Source organism: Mustela nivalis (genome assembly GCF_964662115.1).
Source record: "Mustela nivalis genome assembly, chromosome: 18".
NCBI classification, from domain to species: domain Eukaryota; kingdom Metazoa; phylum Chordata; class Mammalia; order Carnivora; family Mustelidae; genus Mustela; species Mustela nivalis.
The window spans coordinates 37,794,630-37,815,744 of record NC_139037.1 but is presented as its reverse complement, the minus strand read 5'-3'; the positions used below and the strand labels follow the sequence as shown (position 1 = coordinate 37,815,744).

Here is a 21,115-nt window from a genome sequence, read left to right as displayed (position 1 = left end):
TTCTGTTCTTGTTCACCGCGCCCAACGTGCCTAAGACACAGAATGCACTTAATACATATTTTTTAAAAGAATGAATGAACGAACAAATGAATGAATGAATGAATGAATGAATGGCAATCCCTCCTTGGGGTCTTTGGCTTTGGTCCAGGGCAAGAATGAAAAGCAACGTCCATTACATTCCCACCAAGATCCCAGGAACCTGTAGGGTTGCTTTTGTGTGCCCATAAAGGTGTGCATGCAGACGTGTGTATGCATGTGTATGCGTGTGTGTGTGTACATGTGTGTGTGTGTACGTGTGTGTGTGTGCACGTGTGTGTGCAGCCTGGAAACATGGTGCTAACGTTTCATGGATTGGAGTGAGCATGTTTGTTTAGTGAAGACTTAAACCCCACTCCCACCCCCTTCCCCCTCCATGAACTCAACTGACCCTTTAAAATGCATCTTCTGAAACATATAGGAAATCAATCAGCTGATACTTATTGATCCCTGGGTAAATAACTCCAAAGGCCAGCCAGGGAAACAAAGGAGGGAAAGACACTTCTGCGCCAGGCTATGCAAATGACTGATGCCCACAGTTTCTGGTGGGGTTTCCCTTTCTAAAATTTTTAACAAAATGTATAAAACAAGCATGAAGAGTAGCTGGCCATTTGTTGAAGAGCTGCTCTCGGGACTCATTACTTAATCATTTCTTCTTTTAATCCTGATGACTCAATTAGGGGGGAAGAAGTAGTCCAATGCTACTGATGTGAAAACTGAGGTTTAAGGACAGAAATGTCCTGCTCACAGGGAGCTCACAGGTGGAGGAGTGGGAGGCAAACCTGGCCCCATCTGACTGGCTCTAAGCCCTGTAGCACTTTGTCACACGGCTTAAAAACAAAACAAACACAAAAATGCTTTCCAGCTCTTCCTCATTTACAGACTTGATGTTTCCAGTTCCATGAACTAAACATCTTCATCATGGAACGAGGATGGGAGCATCTCTAAAAATTACATCATGCAAAAAACACTAACCTATAGATATTGATACACCAAGCAATGCATGCACTATGCAACTCTTCCAAAAACATCTAATTAGCAAATAAAAATGCACATAAAGAATTCCCTCTTTAGGCTCGCCTCCTTCAGAAGCAAGTGGGAAAACACACGAAGTTTCCTTGAGTTAATCTAAGGGTTAACGGTTGGCCGATGATAGAGATTAACAAAAGGAGGGTGCCCTTGACTCCCCAGTCCAGCAATGATTCGATTTGCCTGCCTTCAAGATGATGGTGGTGAGCCAGCACTAACTACCATATTAGAATTTTGCATTCGATTCTGCTCAGTCCTCTGAGTCCTAGAGAAATAAGCATCCCTACCCCCCAGCCTCCTCAGGCCACCTGGCCCCTTTCACAATGACCTCCATGGGAGGCCAGCCTCAACCTGAAGTGAGTCACAGAGGCAAAGCCCAACTCGAAAGTCTGTCCTGAGGAACGAAGCAGCTGGAAACCACTCATTCTTTAGATCAATGAGCAAATTACTTTATTGAAGGTGGTATTTGGAGATCACACACAAAAATTACATGATTTCTATCTCGGCAATATTATCATGCAAAAGTTTTCTTAACAGCAAACCCCCTGTTGTCCCCAAGGCCCACACATGGGCCTGGTACTTTTCACCGGAGCAGTGCAGGGCAAGCAGGGCCTGAGGGGAAAAAAAAAAGAACATCTCACACACACACACAGGTCTAGCTCCTGTCAGCTGCTGGAGATGGAGACATGAGGAGGAAACGTGAGGTTCAAGTAGCTCGTATGGAAAGGGCCCTATGTCAAAATGCGGCCAGGTCTTCTGGGAAGGCTTGGGAAAATGGTACCTACTCTGATATCTGGAATATATTACTTGACCTCACCAGACAGCCATCACCACAGAGTAAACATACCAACAGGCACAGCATACGCTTCCCCCCAAAGACATGCCGGATCACCACTTCTTACGTCACAGAAGCATTGTCACGGGAAATGCCTATCAGATGACCAGCCCCTGGATGAGTCCATCGTTTAAGTCACGCACTTAAGAAAACCACTGTATCTTCCTTGGGGTGGCAGCAGTCGGTGCAGAGGCCCTGGCTACCCTACAGCCTTAATCAACACATATGCCGATGATGGGAATGTTTGCATCATCTTGTCTGTTATTTCTTTTGCTTCCAGAATAGGCTGGATGAGAAATTTAAATGGAACTAAATTCCCGTACACCACCCCCCCCACCAGCAAACTTTAACAAAAGCTCTCCCAACATACTTCCAGAATATGTGTGCAGAGGGTGACACAGCTGAAAAGAAAGGGGGGGGGTTGAAACAAAACAAAACAAAAAACACACAGAAAACAGATATTAAGTTGTCAAGTCAGTGATCTCAGAAAAAAAAAACTGCAGACAGAATGTCTGGCGTTTTGCTTAAGAAATGGAGCATCTGAAGTCCGTGGGAGCTCAAGGCCCGCCTGTGGCTTCTGAGGACTCGGGAGCTCCAGGTCCAAGTCCGGAGTGGCTGGGCAGGGCTCAGGGAGAGGACTGGCCTCAAGGACCGGCCCGGAGGCGGCCCTCCACCATCAGAGGAGGTTTCGGGCTGTGCAGATTAAATCCTTTCATGTCGGCAGCATGTGGTGGCTTTGCTTCCTCCCCGAGTTCCCACACTACACTTTTCCACCTTTTGAACTCCTCTCCGGCTCTCTGAGCTGGGTTGCCGCCCACCGGCGCTGACCTTCTCTGGGGGGTGAGGGGGAACGCTCGTGCATAAAGTTTCTCGGCTGCTGCGAGAAGCCTGTACGGAGTGTAATTAGCACGTTCAGCCATGTTTCATCAGTGAGATGCTCTCCGCTCCGTACAGATTCAAGGCTGCTGAAATAGCCACTTGGCATCCGCAGATTACAACCCCCAAACTGGGAGCCCTGGCCGAGGAAGCAAAATAATTAAAGCGCTTTAGCTGTAATTTCAATAAGATGTCCCACCCCCTTCAATGGGCTTCACAGAAATGACAGCCTTTCTGTAATAATTTGGAAGGCTTTGCCTGACTTGACTTTAATAGAATTTAAAAGAGAATTAGATTTTTTTATCTTAAGGAACAAAAACAAAACAAAAAAAAAATCTGTGTGCCACTTTTTTCTCTATCCAGGAAGAAATGTTTTTAGATATTTTGAAAGGTAAAATTAAATCATGGAGCTATTCGAAGAGATTAAAATTTATATACAATATGAACACGTTCTGGGATCTGTTTGCTTCTCTGTAGCTGATAGTTTAGCTGATACAGTTTCCAAATATTTTCTTCCTCTTGAAAACGAATTTACAACAATACGTGTGTTCTCCAAGTCGCAGGTCTGAGGGTACATTTTGAACTTCCATGTGAAAGACCAGTTGAATAGGCCCAGAAAAGGATGATTTTGCCATTGTTCATGCCGAGAGCTGTATGTGGAGGCAGGACGCAGGCCAGGGGCACAGCCCCGTCTCCCAGGCTGATCCTGCTGGCTTCTAATCCTCTGTTGGCCTTGGTGAAGACTGGTGGCTTCAACAAGTGTCACAGTTCCCAGTCTGCCCAAACTGCTGAGCGATGCCCTTCACTGGGCTGTTAAGAGAACTCAAGACGATAATGGGCCCAAGGTGCAGAAGGCAGGAGGCAAGGCCTGACCACGGGCCACCATCACAGGTGCTGACGCTCTGGCCCTTGGCACAAGTACGTGGACGGGCCCCAGACCCTCCCTCCTCAGGTGCCCAGAAACGACAGAATACAGTAAGCATCAATGTTTACTGACCTACAGAAAACCCCCTAAGGCCCGACAACCGAGCCCTTCCACGAGTCCAAATCTCATCCAAATCTGTAGGAATTACGTGGGAACCTCAGATGTGCAAGTGAGAACATCATTATGATTAGGGCTGAATGGGCATTTCTGGGATTAATCTCGATTTGAGGCACTCTATGGGTTGGCTTTTACAATCGAAACAGAGCTTACTTCACCCTGAGTTAGGAGTTCTTGTGCATGTGTAATTAGATAACAAAACAACAAAAAGCTAAAAAAAAAAAAAAAAAAAATCACGAAGGAGGCTGATGGTCCCCGATGGATGGAAAAGGTAGAGTGAAGCCAGGGGGAGCTGGCAGACCAGGCTCCGGTGCTGGAGGACCAGCAGGGAGAGAGAGAAGCAAGAGCCAAGCCTACCTCGGTAATGAAAGACCCCACTAAACACAGCTCAGGTAATCAAAGCTATAATGCATTGATAGAAAACTTGCAGGTTAATGTCAGTGCAAGCCTACGGTGATCATTTTTCCCGTGTCAAAATGGCACTTAATTTTCTCATTGTGAAGCCAGAGAGTAAGAACGGGTAGGTTAGAAGAGGGGTGAAAACCCTACAAACTGGTTCTCCTTCCGGCATCTCTTAATGCCCTCAAAGCAGCTTCGTGGTGTTCCTGCCGCTGCCTACCTGGAGGGCCCCACCCCTGGAAGAAAGAAGCCTTGTTTTGGCCAGCCAGAACCTTCTCTACCTGCCCGTAAAGCCCCCTAGTCTGGTGTCAAAAGGCATCGAACAAGCTTCTTGGGGGCAGTGAGGAAACCTCAGGGGTCTGGCCAGGAGCACGCCTCCAGGAAGGGGAAAAGCTCAGCCGCAGTGGAGGGCTGAATCCTGTCCGTTCCTAGAGCCACTGCCCACCCCCCTCCCTGCCTGAGGTTCCCTTCCTGAGACTGCGGACAAACACAGTACCAGCTCTCATTGAGAGAGTGCAAGGACTAAATGAGGAAAGTCCTTAAAACCCATGCCTACCTCATAGTAAATGTTCAAAAAAACAAAAACCCACTATCCTCATCCTGCCAGGATGCCCAGCCTCAACCCTGAGACCAAGACCTTTCCACTTCTTGGTTTGCATATGGCAGTCAGAAGACCCAGAACCAAAATTCTCACCCCCAGGGCCAGGTTCAGGGTATAGCCTATGTAAAAACAGAGTGGAGCCCCACACATTCGCTCCAGACACCGTCCACTCATGATTATTCCACTACGCCAGTCCTCCTTTTTCTTGGGTCCCCTAGGTCTGTCCCCGTTTGAGGCAGGGCCCAACTTCCTGCTATCTCAGGGTATGGGGGTATTTCTGTCTCCCACCAGCCTGTGCTGAGTGTAAAATCTCCCCATGCTCCTGGGGATGGCCAGGACAAGGCCTGGCATGTGGAAGTCCTAGGAAAGGAGCCTCATCTCCCCCCAGGGGACACATGGAAATGTCTGGGGAAATGTCTCATGGTCACAACTGGAAGGTGCTTCTGGCATCTAAGCACCCTAACAATGCACAGGACAGACTCCCACAAGTGGGTAATGCCCACAGGGCCACTGCGGAGAAGCCCTGGTCTCAGAAATCAATGCTCGGGTTAGTCTAGTGAACTCCACCCAAGGCCTTACTCTGAATCTTGTCTCTTTTTAGGCAGATAAACCTGACCCGGAAACTAGGAATGTAGTTTGTATGTCCTTTGCTGTTGCAAAACTCCAGTATAAGAAAAAGACCAAAGACCTACAATGATTTTGGAAAAGTCAAAGTGGGTGGTAGGGATCCTCAAGCAGCCAGCCGACCCAGCTAAGACCAGCGCTGATCTCTGCACAATGAAGGTCCATTGCAGAAAGTCAACAGAAGCCCGTGGATGGCATAAACTATGCGGGAAGGCCTCCCGTGCCAGCCCCCAGGCACTGCAGAGACCCAGCTGGGCGGCTGGTTAGTAGTCCACCTTCCTGAGATGACGTCCATCTATGTCTGCCCTCATATGGGGAAAAAAATGGGTTAGGTGAGGAATCTAGACAAAGTGGCCTGCCTTGCCCAGGATCTGTATCCCGAGCACCTATGTTTCCCTCTGCTGCACACATACACTCACAAACTCACTAATAGGCCCTGAGTGGTACAGTTGTGGGCAAGAAGGAGACCATCCTGGTGTAGGTGACTGAAGCAGGCAGCACCCTGCCCAACCCATACACACACATAGAATCACATGTGCAAGCACACACAAGTATGCACACACACACACACGTACACACACCAGCATCACCACGATGGAAGACCTCGACCTGCCTGCACGTAGGACCCCCGAGCTTAGCTCGGCTCCTTACCCCTCTGAGGACATTCAGTTCTTCCAAGGTGGCCCAGACAGTCTAGACCTGAGTCTCCTTGACAAAAGGCCTCTCTCCCAACAACTCCCAACCAGGTACTGCTCAACCAGTGAGAACACACAGTGAGCCCCACAAGCCAGGCAGAGCCTGCCCACCACCACCCCCCTGACTTGCCCTGGGACTGCTTCTTTCCCTGTTTCTCCAAAGTCATGCCACGGTGCATCCTGGAAGGAGCATGCCAGTGTGAAGGGCAGGTGTGGTTTCACAGGGAAAGCCCCCTGCTCATGAGTCCTTATTAGCAGAATAGAGTCTCTCCAATGCCAGTGAACTTGTGCCTTGCTTTCAGACCTCACAATCTGAACTGCACAGCCTGAGAAGGCCACCTGACCACAAGTGTCCCTCCAGCCCAAATCTAAGGCCTCCCCAGAGACAGGAAAAAGCAGGGCTAAGCCATCACCTGCTCTAGGTTATGGAGGAAATGTTCTGGGACTTTTGTCCTCAGCACGGACAAAAGTTGACCTGGACAAAGCTCACTTCTCTTGTTAAACTTGCGTCAAGTCTCACTTTAAATAATGCTGAAGACAAAATGCAAGCTGATATTTCAGCTTACTTAAAAGGCTTATTAAAAACACTAAATCCAAAGATGTTAAAAAGCTATAATTGTCCTCATTCAAACTGGAAAAATAAATCTATTTGCTTTCTTCTTTTATGATCCTCTTCTTTAAAAAAAAAAAAAAAAAAGTTCATCTATATTCTCATGTGCATCACTGCTGTCTTTCTTTCCCTCCATTCAAGGCACTTTAAAAACACCTGTGCCATTCATAGCCAACTTTTGAGCAAAAGGCAGCCACGTCTGGGGAAAGCTGTTTAACTCTGATTTCCTTATGCTTCTTCAGATAAGCTTGTCTTGCTCAAAAAAGTACGATGGAGTTCAGAGTTCATTTGAATGGGCTTGTGGATTTTATAGGTCTGCACTGATGGAAATTTCTTTAGTTACCTAAGGCAGGGCAGACAGCCTAATCGCTCAGCTTTTCGGGGCTCAGCAGGCCGTGGTTCTACATCTCAGCATTGCCTTTTGGACCCAAAGGGTAACTCTGGTTAGTAGGGCTGCACATCCGGCCACCTCCCTGTCCCCTCCCATCATAGGAGTTACTGGCCTCCGGCTCGGCCCAGATCAGAGCAGTGTGACTGTCGCTCCCTGCCTGCCCCAAGTCTTCCGTGAAGATAGCCCCAGCCAGCAGTTAACTTGCTGAGTGGTGAGGATCTCAAGCCTGCTCAGAAGTGAAGCACTCCAGGCACAGAACAAGATGGGTTTTCAGAGCAGTGGTCCAAGAGAATGCAAATTTATCGAAAGCGCTTTCTCCAGGTTTTCCATAATTAGCATTTATGTCTCCAGGAACTGTCTCCCTGAACCCAGTTTAGGGTGAAAGCATTTTAGAGACTTTCTCTGCAGATGACATATGAGGTACTAACCTTTTTTCATATGCCCAGATGTTAAGTTCATTTTCATCACATTTATGCAAATTTCATTTGAACAGTAAATCAAAAGAAATCTTAAATCATTGTACACTATTTAAAAATCCACACTAAATCCGGTTTACTTGCAGTGATATTAACATCGAGTCACAGTTAAGGGACTGAAGGTAAGAAGCAGATGTCACAATCCCCTCTTCCATGCAGTGGCCCCAGAGCTACCTGGGGTCCCCACCATCCATCAGATCCTGGACTCAAGTCCAGACAACTGGACTCAAGTTTTGCCAGATGAGAGGAGTTCCAGAAATGAAACCCTTCTAAAAGTTTTCCAAACTATAGGACAACAGGGGTCTCTCGGTCCAGGGGCCCATCGTCCATGTCAGTGTCTGGACTGAGACAGGACAAAGTTCAAAGGCAGGGGCCCAGTGGTGAGACTTCTGGCAGCTCGCTCCCTCCTCAGTGGGGGGAAAAGTTAATTCCTAGGGCTCTGCAGGCCTGTATTTGTCAAGGCGCTGGACGTCAGTGCTATCATTACCAAGCAAATCAGCCAGGCGGTTAATGGTGGAATCAGGAGACATTTGCACTCTGCTATCAGAATGACATCATAACTAAAGCAGCCTTCAGCCAGAAGCCCTAGGCTCTCCTCAAGCAGAGGCCAGAGGGCTGCCAGGGGCGCCCCCCTGTGACTCCCCAGGCTGCAAGCTGAGTCCCTACCCCTTCCAGGCAGGGTGGTGGGCCCAGCCCCCAGCAAGTTCCTAGGCAAACAGGAACTAGGGTTACAGTTTTCTCCCCAGCTATTAGACTTTCCCCCAGGTTCTGAACACTGTAAATAATACTAATAATATATTATGTATTTTTCATAAAATTTAAAATACTATAAAACCACTTTCCTCGACAGGCAAGGGTTGGTATTTTATTAACGCAGCTCCATTTTGGCTCTAGCATTTATGGCATTTCCAACAGAACTGTCAATCTCTCGGTGACCCTGTCTAGCAGGAAAGCTCTGCACTCTCTCCTCTGAGCAGCAGAAATAAACGATGCTGGGGAGATGGGGAGGCAAACGAAGGGAGAAGCCCTTCCTGCTCTTGTTTTGGCTGCTTTTCTTTTTAAAGCACAGCCGATCACATACACACAGAGACACATACACATAGCCAGAATCACAAACCTTAGAATAATGGGGGAGGCATTTGGCGAACGAGCTGCATCCGCGGCGCGAAGAGCAGCCGGCCCCGCTCGCTCGCTCGCTCGCAGCTCTGCCCTCCACGGCGGCGGCGGGGACCGACTACTAGCCCGGGACCCGAGATGCCCAACTCCGCCGCGCCCCAGAGGTCGCCTCCGGAGTCTCGCTACAGGTACATGCGTGGCCCAAACATCTCACCTGGCCCGAGAAGTCGGGAGACAGAGAAGAAAAAGTTCTGCGAGCTGCCAGCCGGGAGCCCCGGAGCCCGCGGCCGCAGTCAGTCCTCCCGCCGGCGAGCCTCCCGAAGCCCAGGCCCGCCGGCAGCGCGCGGCTCCGGGCACCTCACTGGCCGGCTTTGCGCGCTAACCCCGGGGCGCGCCGAGGCCACGGCAGGGCACTTACTTGGCACTCGCTTTGGAGCGTGCAGGTCGTCGCGGTGTTCACTTGGGTTTTCAAACAAGTTTCAGGGAGGAAGAAGGAGGGGGAAAAAAAAAAAAAAGATCCAATTATGCAAATGGGCTCCGGACTGGGAGGCGCGCTCTGGATCTGACGCGGCTACTGTACGAGTTCTCGGAGCAGCCCCGGGCCGGGCAGATTTATGCGGGCGCGTCACGGCTACGCCAGGTCCCGCCGCCGGAGCATCTCGAAGTTAATTAAAGCGGTAATGTCCACTTTCCCGGCGACCCTCCGTGCGCGGGTTTACAGTTTCACCGTCCAGCCCGACCCGGGCGAGGGCGGGGGCGCTTTTCCCCACGCCTCTCGTCCTTCCCTCTTCTTGCTCTCCCTCTTTTTCCTCTTTCCCTCCCTCCCCCCGTTTTTCCTCTCTTTCGTCTCTTTAAGTCGCCTGCCTTCCACTCAGTGAACAATGAACAAAGATGTGAGTGATGGGAAAAGATCGCCCCCTCCCAACCCCAGCAGTGAGCAAAGCCGGTCTTAAAGTAAAAACCCAGTTGCTAATATCAAACGGGGAAAGAAAACAGTGCGTTCCCAGCCTGCACCCCCCCATACCCACACACGCACGCACGCACGCTCACCCCACCCCAAGTTCACCTAAGCCCTGGCTGGGGGCGGGGGCGCCAAGGCCAGGGCTCCAGGGGCTGCCCAACTCGCCGGAGACACCCGGGACACCGGAGACCAGGGGGCAGCGAGCGCTCAGGCCAAGCTCGCTTCCCGTGCCCCTCCCCGCCTGCCCGCTCCCCCCACCACCCCCGCCCGACCCCCTCCTCGCGTCTACACCGGCCAGCCGGGCCCGGCGACCCGCTCGGGCTGCCCGGCGGCCGGATGCGCTCAGCAAACGCGGCCCCTGTCGGATTTCTGCTAAACTGCACGGCGGCGGCGGCGGCGACTGCCGGGAGAAGGCGCAGGAGGAGCGGGAGGCCGGCACCGCGCGCGCACTCACCCCGCCCGGTCCACTGCCCCTGGCCGGTGCCCGGCCGGCCGCCCGCTCCCACCCGCGCGCGCACCGGCGCCCCCACCCGCGCCCCCGCACGCACCCGGCGCCCAGCCCCGCAGGCCAGGACGCCGCGCAGCCGCCGTATTTTCTGCTAAAGTGAAAACGAAGGCGGCTGACAAATCACGTCTCCTGTGAGGCACTCGTTAGACATAACAATATCCGGCAAACAAAACCCAGCCGCGGCTGCGACCGGCGCGCGGGGCTGGGACCCCGCCCTGCCCCTCCTCGGCCCCCTGCTCCTCGCCACTGCCCCGCCGCCCCTACCCAACCCCCCAAATGATCGGGGGCTGTGTCCACGTTCGCCAAGAGGCGGACAGTAGGAACGCTCACAATACCGAAGTGAGGGGGGGGGCAACTTTCCACCTGTCCCCAAAGAAAGCCCTGCTGGAGTTTCCTCAGAAGAGTTAAGAAGAGAGGGGGTGGGGACAGATCTCTCTCTGCCCCGCATCCCCTTTTCTTTCTTTCTAACTTCTCCGGCGCCTGCGTTTCCACCTTCCGCTTCACGTACACCCATCTATATAGGGATATCTATATTTTAAATTATTTGCAAAACTGCAACAGATGGGCGCGTCGAGATCTGGACACTTTCCTACTCATCATCAAAGAAAAGCTCCCCCCCCCCTTTTTTTTTTTTTGCCTAAAATACATCCCGGTCCCGCCTACGACTGTTTTCCTCAATTCTTGATCTTCAAAAAATAATGTCTTGAAGCAAACAGAAAAGGTTTATCAGCAAAGATCATTCTCCCCCCCAGCCATACATCTGGGCTAGTGGATCAGTTCCCCCAAACCGCACTGTTCCCAAACGCCCCCAGCCCTGCATTTCCTCCGCCTTCCAGAGCCCCCACTCCTGCACTCCCTCACTCCCATTGGCCTCATTTCTCCAGCCCTGGGCTGGCCGGCTCAGTTCCCTCCATAAACCTGTTACTTATTTCTTTCTTTATTTGTATCTTTGGCCCCCGGCTTGGCCCCAGGGCCTGGGCTGGGCCGGGGCAGGTGCTGCAGACGCCGCCTGCGCTTGCAGGCATCAAGGCCTTTTTCTAGGGTCGCGGGTTCGGACCCTGGCACCCCGGCCCTGCGGAGCCCCCGGCCTCGGCCTCGCCCGGCTCCCGGGCCACAGGAGGCCAATGAAAACACAAAATGGCAGGTCTCAGAGGCCCTTGGCGCCCGCAAGTTTGACACACGGTAAGCATCAGCTAACTTTGATTAAGGGGAAAAAAAAAATGATTACAAATTAGCCTCTCTCCCCCCCGGCGGCGGGGCCGGAATCCCGCAGCGAGCGGCGAAGGGAGAAAGGGAGCGAGGAGCGCCCGAGTCTCAGGCAGAAGAGAAAATGGGGAAAGTCACTTGAGCAGAAGTTTCCGCGGCTCCAGCCTCCCCCTCTCCAGACGACTCCCCCCACCCCCCAGACCCTTTTGAAAGTTTCCCGGGGCCTGAGAGCGGCGCGCGGGCCGCGCGCGGGTTGGGGGGGCGCGGGCTGGGCCCGGAGCTGGGCGCGGGGTCCGGCTCGCGCCCGCGGCTCGCGGCCCGGCGACTCCTTTTCAAAGTAACGGTCCCGGGACCGCGGGCGGGGGAGGCGGCGGCCCAGGCGCGGGTCCCGCTCGCCGCCGAAGTTCTCTAGCGCCATTCGATGCCCGGCCGCCGCCGCTTTCTCGGTTTCTTCCTCTTTTTTCCCCCCGCTGACAGCTTCTCTCGCCAACGTCACAGCCACGGATATTTAATTAGACCGTATTTTTTAATCGCGATGGGGCGAGAAGGAGCCCGGCGGCAGGCCTCGCCGAGATGGGGAGGGGGAGGGGACGGGGGGGCCACGCCAAGAGTCCAAACTCACTTTGCCACCTCCCGGACGCCGGCCCCCCCCCACCCGTCGCGCCCCCCCCGCCCCCACCCCCACCGCGCCGCGCCCCGCGATCCCCCCCACCTTTGTTTTCCTTACCTTAAACATTGAAACGCGGGCGTCGGGAGCAAACTCGGGCACGTAAACGGAGCGTTGTAAAAGATTGTGTTCAATGAATAATGAAACATGTCCACATGATTGACTTGATCATTTTCCGGGGCTGAGGGGGGACGGGCGCCCTGCTCGCGCGCCTCGCTCGCCCACTCGGCAGAGCCCTGTGAACTGTTCCCAGCCCAGCCGGGGCAGGGCGGGCTCGATTTTCATCTGCCTCTTTTCAGAATCGCCCCGTTCATTGATACTCATCACCCAGCCCCAGCAGACATCCCCATCCCCGGCTCGGCCTCCCCCTATCTGGTAGGTGAAATGCATTGTACCATTAAAAACGCTCTCCATTGTCGCCCTGGCATAATTCACAGCAACTAGATAGGTCTTGCGGCATTTAGCTTTGATGAGCCAGAGACTGAACCCTTGATATAATAATCTACAAAGAATGGTGTGTGATCGTCCATTTTTTCTCTCTGTCTAGCAACTAAGAAACCATTTAACACAGCGCAGCTTGCTTCTGACCTTGAGCTCATGTAAACACACTTATTAAAATCTATCTATTCTCCAAGAGCTACATTCTGATTGTCAGACTCGTTACTGAGACATATATCAGCCCCTTCGCTTGTCACTACTTTGCATTCCTGCCTTTGACTAAAGAATTTTTTATCCAGCCGAGAGGGAGAGAGAGATTGCCACAGAGGGAGAGGAGAGAGAGACGGAAAGGGGGAGAGGAAAAAGCTTAATTCTTACCTGCTCCTGAAACTATTTAAAGTCTGTTTCTTTTCTGGGGGAAAAAAAAAAAAAAAAAAACTCCCGGGTGAATCTCGGTGGACAGCGGGACGCGGAGAATCAGTCACAGCCCGGGCGTTTAAGGGAGTCATCAGCGATCAAATGACGTTGATCCGCGCTGTAACCTTGTGGCGTATTTAATGTAAATAAGGCAGTTATGTTGCCAATCGCCGCGATACAAACACGAAGAGGTCCTCAGCCTCGCCTCCCGCGCCTGCCATTAGAGGCGACTTTATTTACAGACACTATTTAGAAGATCATGATAATTCTAAAACAATACTAGTGCCAAATGATTATGAAAATATGATTTTAATTAATCACGTAGTAGGCAAGGAAATTAGCATACGGTAATTAAACTTCGAGAAAAACGTCACGCAGGTTCTCTGCCTTATGGGTCCAGAATAATCATCACGCGGTGGGCTCCAGGACTTAATTATCAAACAAAATAACTTTTTTAAGGCAACTTTGCAAATGCTGGTCCTCAAGGCATACGCTTTGGTAAATAATGTAAGGCGAGGTAACAAGGTGGAGATGTGAGTGATGCTGGAGGTTGGGATTCTGTGAAGCAAGGAAGAGGGGGAAAGAAGGGGGAAAAAGCTGAATAATGCAATTATGGATTCTCTGTCCTAGAGTTGACAAAAGCTGGTGCCTCAAAAGCCTCTTTGTTATGGGATTATATAATGATCCTGGTGTCATTATGGGAAAAAAAGATTCAGTAATAATAATAAAAGAAGTATCCAGATACACCAATGAGGAGCTTGTTTTAAAGAAAAGACTTGCATGTGACATTGGGGCATGTTAATAGCAGAAAGACAGGATCCAAAAGAGTTGACAAATAATGGAGGAGAGAGGGAGGGAGGAAGGGAGGGGGGGAGAGAGAGAGAAAGAGAGAGTGAGAGAGAAAGGCCTGTGTTGTGCATGATTAAGAAGCGTTGGAGACAGATTGATTATTCAAACGCCAAGCCACAGGGACACTTAAAACATTGATTCAGGTAAGACTTGTTCTAGCCTGCCTGATCTGAGTTCCCCTAAGATGACTGGTGGGTTTTAAACCAGGGCACCACAATACATAAAAAGCAAAGATAAAGAAAAAGCAGGGCACAGCCTCTCCACTCCCCACTCCCCCACCCGCCCACCCCCCACTCCATCCTGTGGAAGGAGACTGGCAGTGGCAGAGAACCAGTGAAAGAGTGGGGTTAGGTACAGAAAACTCCACGCTAAGAGGAGCAGTCAGGCAGCGGCTGGACTAGAGGCTCTGGTACAGACGGGACCCCGCTGCCCCTGGCACCTGGACTTGGCACCTCGCTGCCTGTGATCCGGCTCCCCAGGCCTGACCTCAGTGGACGCCCGGCCTGGTCACCGCTGCCTGCACCCTTGGGCTCTGTCCTGAAAACCCAGGGCATTCTCGATCCTTATCTGTCTATCATCTATCTGTCTGTCTCTGTCGGCCCAGGATTTTGGGGAGGGAGAAAACGGTGTTTCCCCCAACCAGCTAGTTCTATGGGATTCTTAAAGTCCACTGAAATCTTTGTAATGGTGTTAAAAAAAAAAAAAAAACCCTGCCTACCCCCCAAAAGTTTAGGAATTCAGTTCGCATTTTCCAATCCGATGTGTCTGAAATTCTCTTTGAACAAATTCCAAAATACAAGGGTTTTTTTTTTTCTTGTATAGAAATTAGCATCGCAATCACATCAATGATATCACTATCTCTATGGGAATGATAGCCAGAGCAGTGGGGTGTTCTTTATTTCAATTCTTCGTGGATCAACTGATTATACTCTGTCGTCTTTTGAACCTGTTATTGTAAGTCAAGTGATTCTTTATAAGTGACAGCTCGGACAAAGAGGCGAGCAGGGCCGAGCAGGTCGAAAGGAAGTGGCCATATGGACTTGGAGAAAAGGCACTTTCTCCCCAAGAGAATGGGGGTGGCAGTCGCCTTTTAACCCTCGAGCCGCCGGCCCTGCAAGGGCCGGGGGAGGGAGGGAGCCGAGCCTGGGGTCCTGGCACTGTCCTCGGGCACGTGGCAATGCCCATGGGTTTGGGCCCGAGGGCTGGCCTCCTGGCCAGGGCGCATCTTCCAGGCCCGAGGTGCCCGCGGCCTTCCAAGGCCGTGCTTCTCAGGAGGGCCGCGCTCCAGGCAACGTGGGGGACCTCGGCTGGTGCGCACCGCCCGCAGCTCGAGGCCGCAGAGATTTTGTGCGGCTCAGCTGCCCTGAGCCGACCCGGCAACGACCGCCCAGCACCTGGAGGCCGCGCCCCATGGCCTGAGCCCGGCGGAGGATTCCAGCGGGGGGTTCGCCGGCGCCCCCTGTCGGCGCCCGTGCGCTCTGCGTTCCCCGAGGACTCGTGCTGGCTGCCTTGGGGTGATGCAAACCTTCCTGGGCAACAGAGCTCCTTGGGGGTGGGAGTCAAGGTGAGATGCAAGGGGCGCTGGCCACTGACCAAAGGCTTGGAATCTTGCGGAGACCGAAACCTGACGCCTACCTAAAGCAGAGGAGTTCCTTCATAGAGGTTAATGGCCACTTCCGCAGCCTGTGGCTCTTTGATCCTTTCCCCCTTCTCCAGAATTTCTGTGCCTCTCTACCCTTATCCTCTAGCTCCGGAGCTGCCCGGAAGGCTTCTCCTCATTGACTCCCTTTCCTTCTTCTCAGACTCTGGAGTACTTCTCAGTGTCAGGGACTGGCCTGGCCAGGACTGGACCCCCGTGGCTGAGTTCAAGCAGAGACACCTCCCCCCGCCCCCCCAGGGCTCCACCCTGCACCCAGGAGTTCTGCAATCACCAATCCTCACAGCCCTCTCGCTGGACAGCCACTCCTCCCCTCCCCCAGGGTACTCTGTCCCGGGCTTTCCCCTCTGCCGTTTCTTCTCTAAGATGACACCTGCTTTCTGCCTTCTTGAAAAGGATGGAAGTCATTGGGGTGAGTCTGAGTTAGTTGGATGGTGGTCAATGGATAAAAGTTGAGTTCTTTGGTGACTCCTCTACCAGCTCAGAAGCAAGGGCCTTAGAAGCTCTACCATGTTGGATTATATCAGCACCTCTGTGCCTGCCTCCTTTGAAAGTAATACTTCTCCCACAAAATAGATTGGTTCTGACCTCTGTCTTTAAATGATCAAAAGGGACTGATTCATAAAATATTACCCAACTACTGCTTTAGAATTGTGTTTCCTGTGGCAGCAGTACTTGTTTTGGTTTGTTTCTATATTACTCCCCCCCCCCATGCTATTCTCTTCCTCGTAACTTTTCTTGTGATATCAATAGGTTAAAAAACTAGCCATTGGCATGGCCATTGCCTGCAACCCAAAGACTGAAGCATAGGCAAAAGCATCCAGTGGGCCTGCTTGGGCTCGGGAGTGGAGGGGTAGACCAGAACCAAGTCCTCTGGCCCCAGACCTCAGTTTCCCCACCTTATAAAGATACCCTCCAATGATGTGTAAAGTCCTATGATCACAGAGCGTCAGTGGCTCTGGGAGATTGGGAATAGCCTCCTTCAGATCCACCCTCTTCAAGCAGAAGGAAGATACTAAGAGATATGTAGAGGACCATCTGTTCAGTGGGAAGTTGGTTTGGACACTTTCATGGCCCCCATCTGGATTCTCACGGAGAGTCCCTGCTTCTCAATTTCAAGTGGCTCAGAAGGTCATCACCACCCAGCACGAGCTTTTCTTAACTCCGGGGGAAAGCCTGCCGGGGGTTCAACCATGAGGTTTCCTTCCCCTCCCTAACCAGTTTTCTCCACTGCTGAGGTCAGGCATCTCTCTCCTGGAGGAGACAGAGCAGCCTTCTCAGCAGTGGACACCTCAGGGTGAATGAGCCTTCAAAGACTCCAGGGAAAGTGGGTTCAGAGGTGTGCCCTCCCGAAAAAAGAGAAATGGAGAAGAATCTGAAATACATGGCCATTCTGCCATGAACTATTGGTCCTTGGCCATAGAGAAGCCAGCCGGGCTGTCTTCACCTCCTCCAGCATCCCCTTAAAAGCATTCTTTTAAAGACCTGGGGTCCTGTTCTGCACCCAGCCCCCCAAATCTTACACCTCTTCTGGTCTTTCAACAGAGGGAGGAAGTCCACATGGCAACATCTGTTTGTCCTCGCAGATCAAACCCTTATCCTAGCAGGAGAGCCTGCCTTTGCTCCCTAAGCCCGAAGACATCAGGGTGGGGCTCCTGCTGCAGGTCCCAGCCAAATTAGTGCATCCTTGCTCTCTGAACACTGTAATTGGTTCGGGAATAGAAATGTTACCTAAGCTGGTCCGATCACAGTGAAGTTTGTATTTTCTTTGTAAATAGACACCAGTGGAGTGGTTGAGTAGCGGGACAGCTGTGGTCCGGTCCCCAGGCTCACGCCAGGAGCGCAGAGACGAGAACTGGCAGAGGCCACCAAGGAGGGCTGGGGATGATGCCCACACAGCAGAAAGCAGAGCGGAAATGGAGAAATGAGCCTGCTTGTGTTAAGCCCTGCATCCAGCCACACCTGTAACCAGCCCCTTCCCGGCAGCTTTCCTTTCTGTGACCTGGAAAATTCCTGTTGTTACCTGAATTCCCTATGTTTTGGGTTTTCTGTCATTTGCCACAGAATGAGGCCTGATACACTCAATACCTAACAAAAACAAGGAATACCTGGACCAGGGATCATAAAACTCATAAGCAAGGCCGAAGTAAGGTGTGTGGGGCGGGGGAGAAGGGCTGGCAAAAGCAGGGGTGCTGATGCTCTTCCCAGCAAGAAAGCAGCCAGCGAACTTGCTGGAATTCTCTTAAAGCTACAGGTGTGCCTTGCTTTGCATAATAGCTCTGTCTCCCCACGCCACCCCATGTTTGTAAATAGAATTTTGGTGACTTAAATCTGATTTACTGCATTGGGACAGATAGTTATTCGAGGCCTCTCCATAGCCATCTTTTGTCAAGTGACTGGTCATATTCTGAAAGAACAAATGAATGGTAATTTATTAATAATTGCAATTTTCCTACCTCAGTCATATAGTTTAAAGTAAGATCAACCTGGATGACTTCGTGGTATCTTTGTATAAATTAGTCAAAAGCCAAGAAAATCTGCTGAGCGCTGTCAAATACAGTTAACAACTCTGCATTCTAGCTCCTTTGCAAGACTGCCGAGCTGGAATATACTGGGCAAACACTGAGCGTCAGCTTTGGGCCTTGCTTCTATCTGCAACAGTTATGGTCACGTTGAGTGAGGTTTACAGGAGTAGGGATCCATTAAGCTAGTGGACTTCCTGGCCTGAATGTGGCTTGTGCTGTGTTTACCTGCACAGGAGAGCTATCAGTTAGATAGCCCATAATCCCTAAATTTGGGGGACTTTTAAGACTGCAAATTAAAACAAAATATCAGGTTATGAAATAAAACTACCAGTGGGAAGGCAAGAGCTAATTTTCATAAGATGTCCTCAATGCCTTTATTATTCTCATTCAGGTTATACATATATTCACCATACAACACACAGCCGTGACTTGGTCCCGACTTCTTCAAAGTTCCCAAAAGACCTAATATTACCTTGTTTGCCACTAGAAACAAAAGGGGCCAAATGTTGGGAAAATGTAGTTGTCCAGAATATTGTATAGTTACTTTTTGGATCCTGGATGGGGACTGGTCCATATAAGTCAGACAGAATTGACAAGAATGATTCCCCAGGGCTTCCCTGGGGAATACTGAGGTTTATCACCATCTGCAAGGAAACAACTGGGGAACAAATGAGAATGACCAAGTTAAGGCAAAAAAAAAAAAAAAAAAAAAAAAATTCCCTTGATTCTAGCCAACCTTCAGAATTCTGAGTGAGCTTCCCTTGGGTCTGCCCAGGACACAAACCGTGGAAGTCAGACTGAGCAGCGAGCCGGGGGGGCTAGGAGGTTGGCCTGGGAAATAACATCACTATAGACATTGTATTTTAAAACCTGATTCCATCAAAGGTCTAGGTTAAAAGTTAAGTCTTAAGGATCTTGGGGAATCCGAGAAGGAAGATGGGAGGAGGGGAATGTGCTAAGTGTCAAATGTATGTTGAAAGTGCCAGGCTCCAAGAGACCAAGCTGAATCAGATCATGCCATTTGGGGACAATGTCAGTAGTTCACGGGCGGCACGCTTAAATCCCTGGGAGAATCTCTGGCAGACTGTATCTGCACTGACACCCATGGTTCTAGAATCTTCCAGGGCATCCTGCAGTCTGTGCGTGGGAAGTCAACTAGCAGAGTCGAAATTGGGGGGATGGCATCTAGGGTTATAGGCAGGCAAATATGAAGCCACACTAGTGACTGGGGACAAATTAATTCATTTTGGTAAGCACGTGAGACATAGTTACATCCATTCAGCTTATCCAGCCCTCCTCCAACTCTGAGAGTCCCAATCCGTGGACCTCCCAAGGTTATAGCAGCCCACTTAAGGTGTGCCATCTAAGACTCTGCTTGTGGGATCCCCCCTCCCCACCCCAAGCTAGGAGCATCCAGAAGACAAACATCAAGCCTCCTCCATTGCTAGACCTCAGGCCTAGTCTAGCCCCTGGCACAGTATGGGGTATAAGAGAGTTTTGCTGGAACTAATCAAGAATTTTGTTCTAATACTTAAGTAACTCATACTATGTATCAGGTACTTTTTAAAAAACTTTGTTGACTAATTGAGTGAGTTCATGAATGAATGAATATATGAACATCCCTACTTAAAATGTGTTGTCAGCTCTAGAAACTAATTGCAACTTTTAAGAATCAATGTTATATTCTCTTATAGAAAGTAAATCTTGATTCACATTAAAGAATAATTAGCAACATGGAAAAATACAAAGAAAATTATTATACCCCCCTTAATGTCACCCTGTTAGATTTTTGTGTATTTCCTTCCAAGCATTTTTCTTTACATATCATTTTCTTTCTTTTTTTTTTTCTTGTTAACAAATTTTGAATCATTCTCTATAAGCAGTTCTGTGTCTTGCTTTTGTTCTCGAGCCTCTGTTTTAAAAAAAGAGGCAGCAGTCTTGGGGCACCTGGGTGGTTCATGTGGTTAAACATCTGACTCCTGATTTTGGCTCAGGTCATAATCTCAGGGTTGTGGGACTAACCCCCGTGTCTGGCTCCATGCTGAGTTTGGAGCCTGGTTAAGATTCTCTCTCTTATTCTCTTTCTGCCCCCCATCTCTAAAAGAAAGAGAGAGAGAGAGAGAAAGAGAGAACAGGCCCAAAATGGAGTCACGTGTGCAAAGTTCCACAGAAGAAAACCAAGCTTAATGCTTAACCTAATTGCAGTTTCAACTTCCCCCAAGAATAAATCTTAAACCAGTCAATCTAGAATTTCCTGGCAGGACTAGTGAGGTAATCTGCCTCTGTCCCCCAAAGAAAGAAGAGTTAATCTACTATTTTATTGTCTCTCCTTCCTTCTGCCTATAAAAGTCTCTCATTTTGTTGAGTTCTTCTGAGCTCCTTTCCGTGTCCTGGATGGGATGCCACCTGACTCATTCATCATTTAAAAAGCCAATAAGATCTTTAATACTCAGCCGAATTCATTTTTTAACAGATTTGGTGGCAGCAGTGGGACTGAAGGGGACTTCCAATGGCTTCAGGGACAATGAGAAACACAGGCATAATCCTGTGAACTCTTTTAAGCATTTGTCCTTCTCATCGTTTCCTAGGGCTATGGGTCAGTTCCTCTTAGTTCTGGGCTCTGCCTTCTTTGTGCTGAGTTCCTGATCTAGTTGGCTTTCTAATCTATAATTCCCATTTTGGAAAACAGTCCAGTCCACACTATTCATTTTTGGAACCTCCTGGTTCAGTCCTTTCTCTAGTCCCACACTCCACAGAAATCACCAGTGACATGCACAGAGTCTTCTCTTGGTCAAAGCACAGCAACATCTCTTGGATACTGGTGATACCTTAAGGTGCACATGGTTATTTGTCTTGTTTTGTGTTACTGAAGGTTGTTGCTAATGGGAATTTCAGAAGTGACTGCAAAGTTGGTGGACATGGGTCAAACATTTATAAGCTGTTAGAGGGCTCATCACCTAACCCAAAGACTACCATGTTAGGATAAGCTGGCCATGGAATGGGTTATATTGACACTAGGTCATCCACCAAACTCAAGAAAATTCTCATGCAATGAGGTATATTGTAAAATACCACACAATCCCCAACCATAGAGCCACATTCCTTTTGGGGTTTAGTTTGGCTCCTAAACTTCAGGTCTTTAGAGACCTAAAGGCTT

At 50.3% G+C, this 21,115-nt stretch overlaps 1 protein-coding gene and 1 long non-coding RNA gene across 14 annotated transcripts in view; one reads left to right on the top strand and one right to left on the bottom strand.

Annotated features, from left to right (window-relative positions):
* Positions 1 to 13,121, bottom strand: part of ZNF536 (zinc finger protein 536) — a 423,689-nt gene extending 410,568 nt beyond the window's left edge. For 2 of the 12 annotated variants that reach the window (XM_082711302.1, XM_082711297.1), the window contains exon 1: positions 12,889 to 13,121. The gene's annotated coding sequence lies outside the window, so the exon portion shown is untranslated. Of the gene's footprint in view, positions 1 to 8,731; positions 9,128 to 9,148; positions 9,663 to 9,796; positions 9,905 to 12,132; positions 12,237 to 12,888 lie in introns of those variants that run through there. The other 10 variants (XM_082711298.1, XM_082711299.1, XM_082711304.1 and 7 more) reach the window with 8 other exon arrangements.
* On the top strand, positions 12,373 to 19,552 carry LOC309853385. 2 transcript variants are annotated; one of them, XR_014305639.1, is made up of 3 exons: positions 12,373 to 12,447; positions 15,579 to 15,845; positions 17,212 to 19,552. It is a non-coding gene; the product is annotated as an uncharacterized lncRNA (long non-coding RNA). The 2 variants fall into 2 exon arrangements; XR_014305640.1 differs by lacking the exon at positions 12,373 to 12,447 and adding an exon at positions 13,849 to 13,919.
* The last annotated feature ends 1,563 nt before the right edge of the window (positions 19,553 to 21,115 follow it).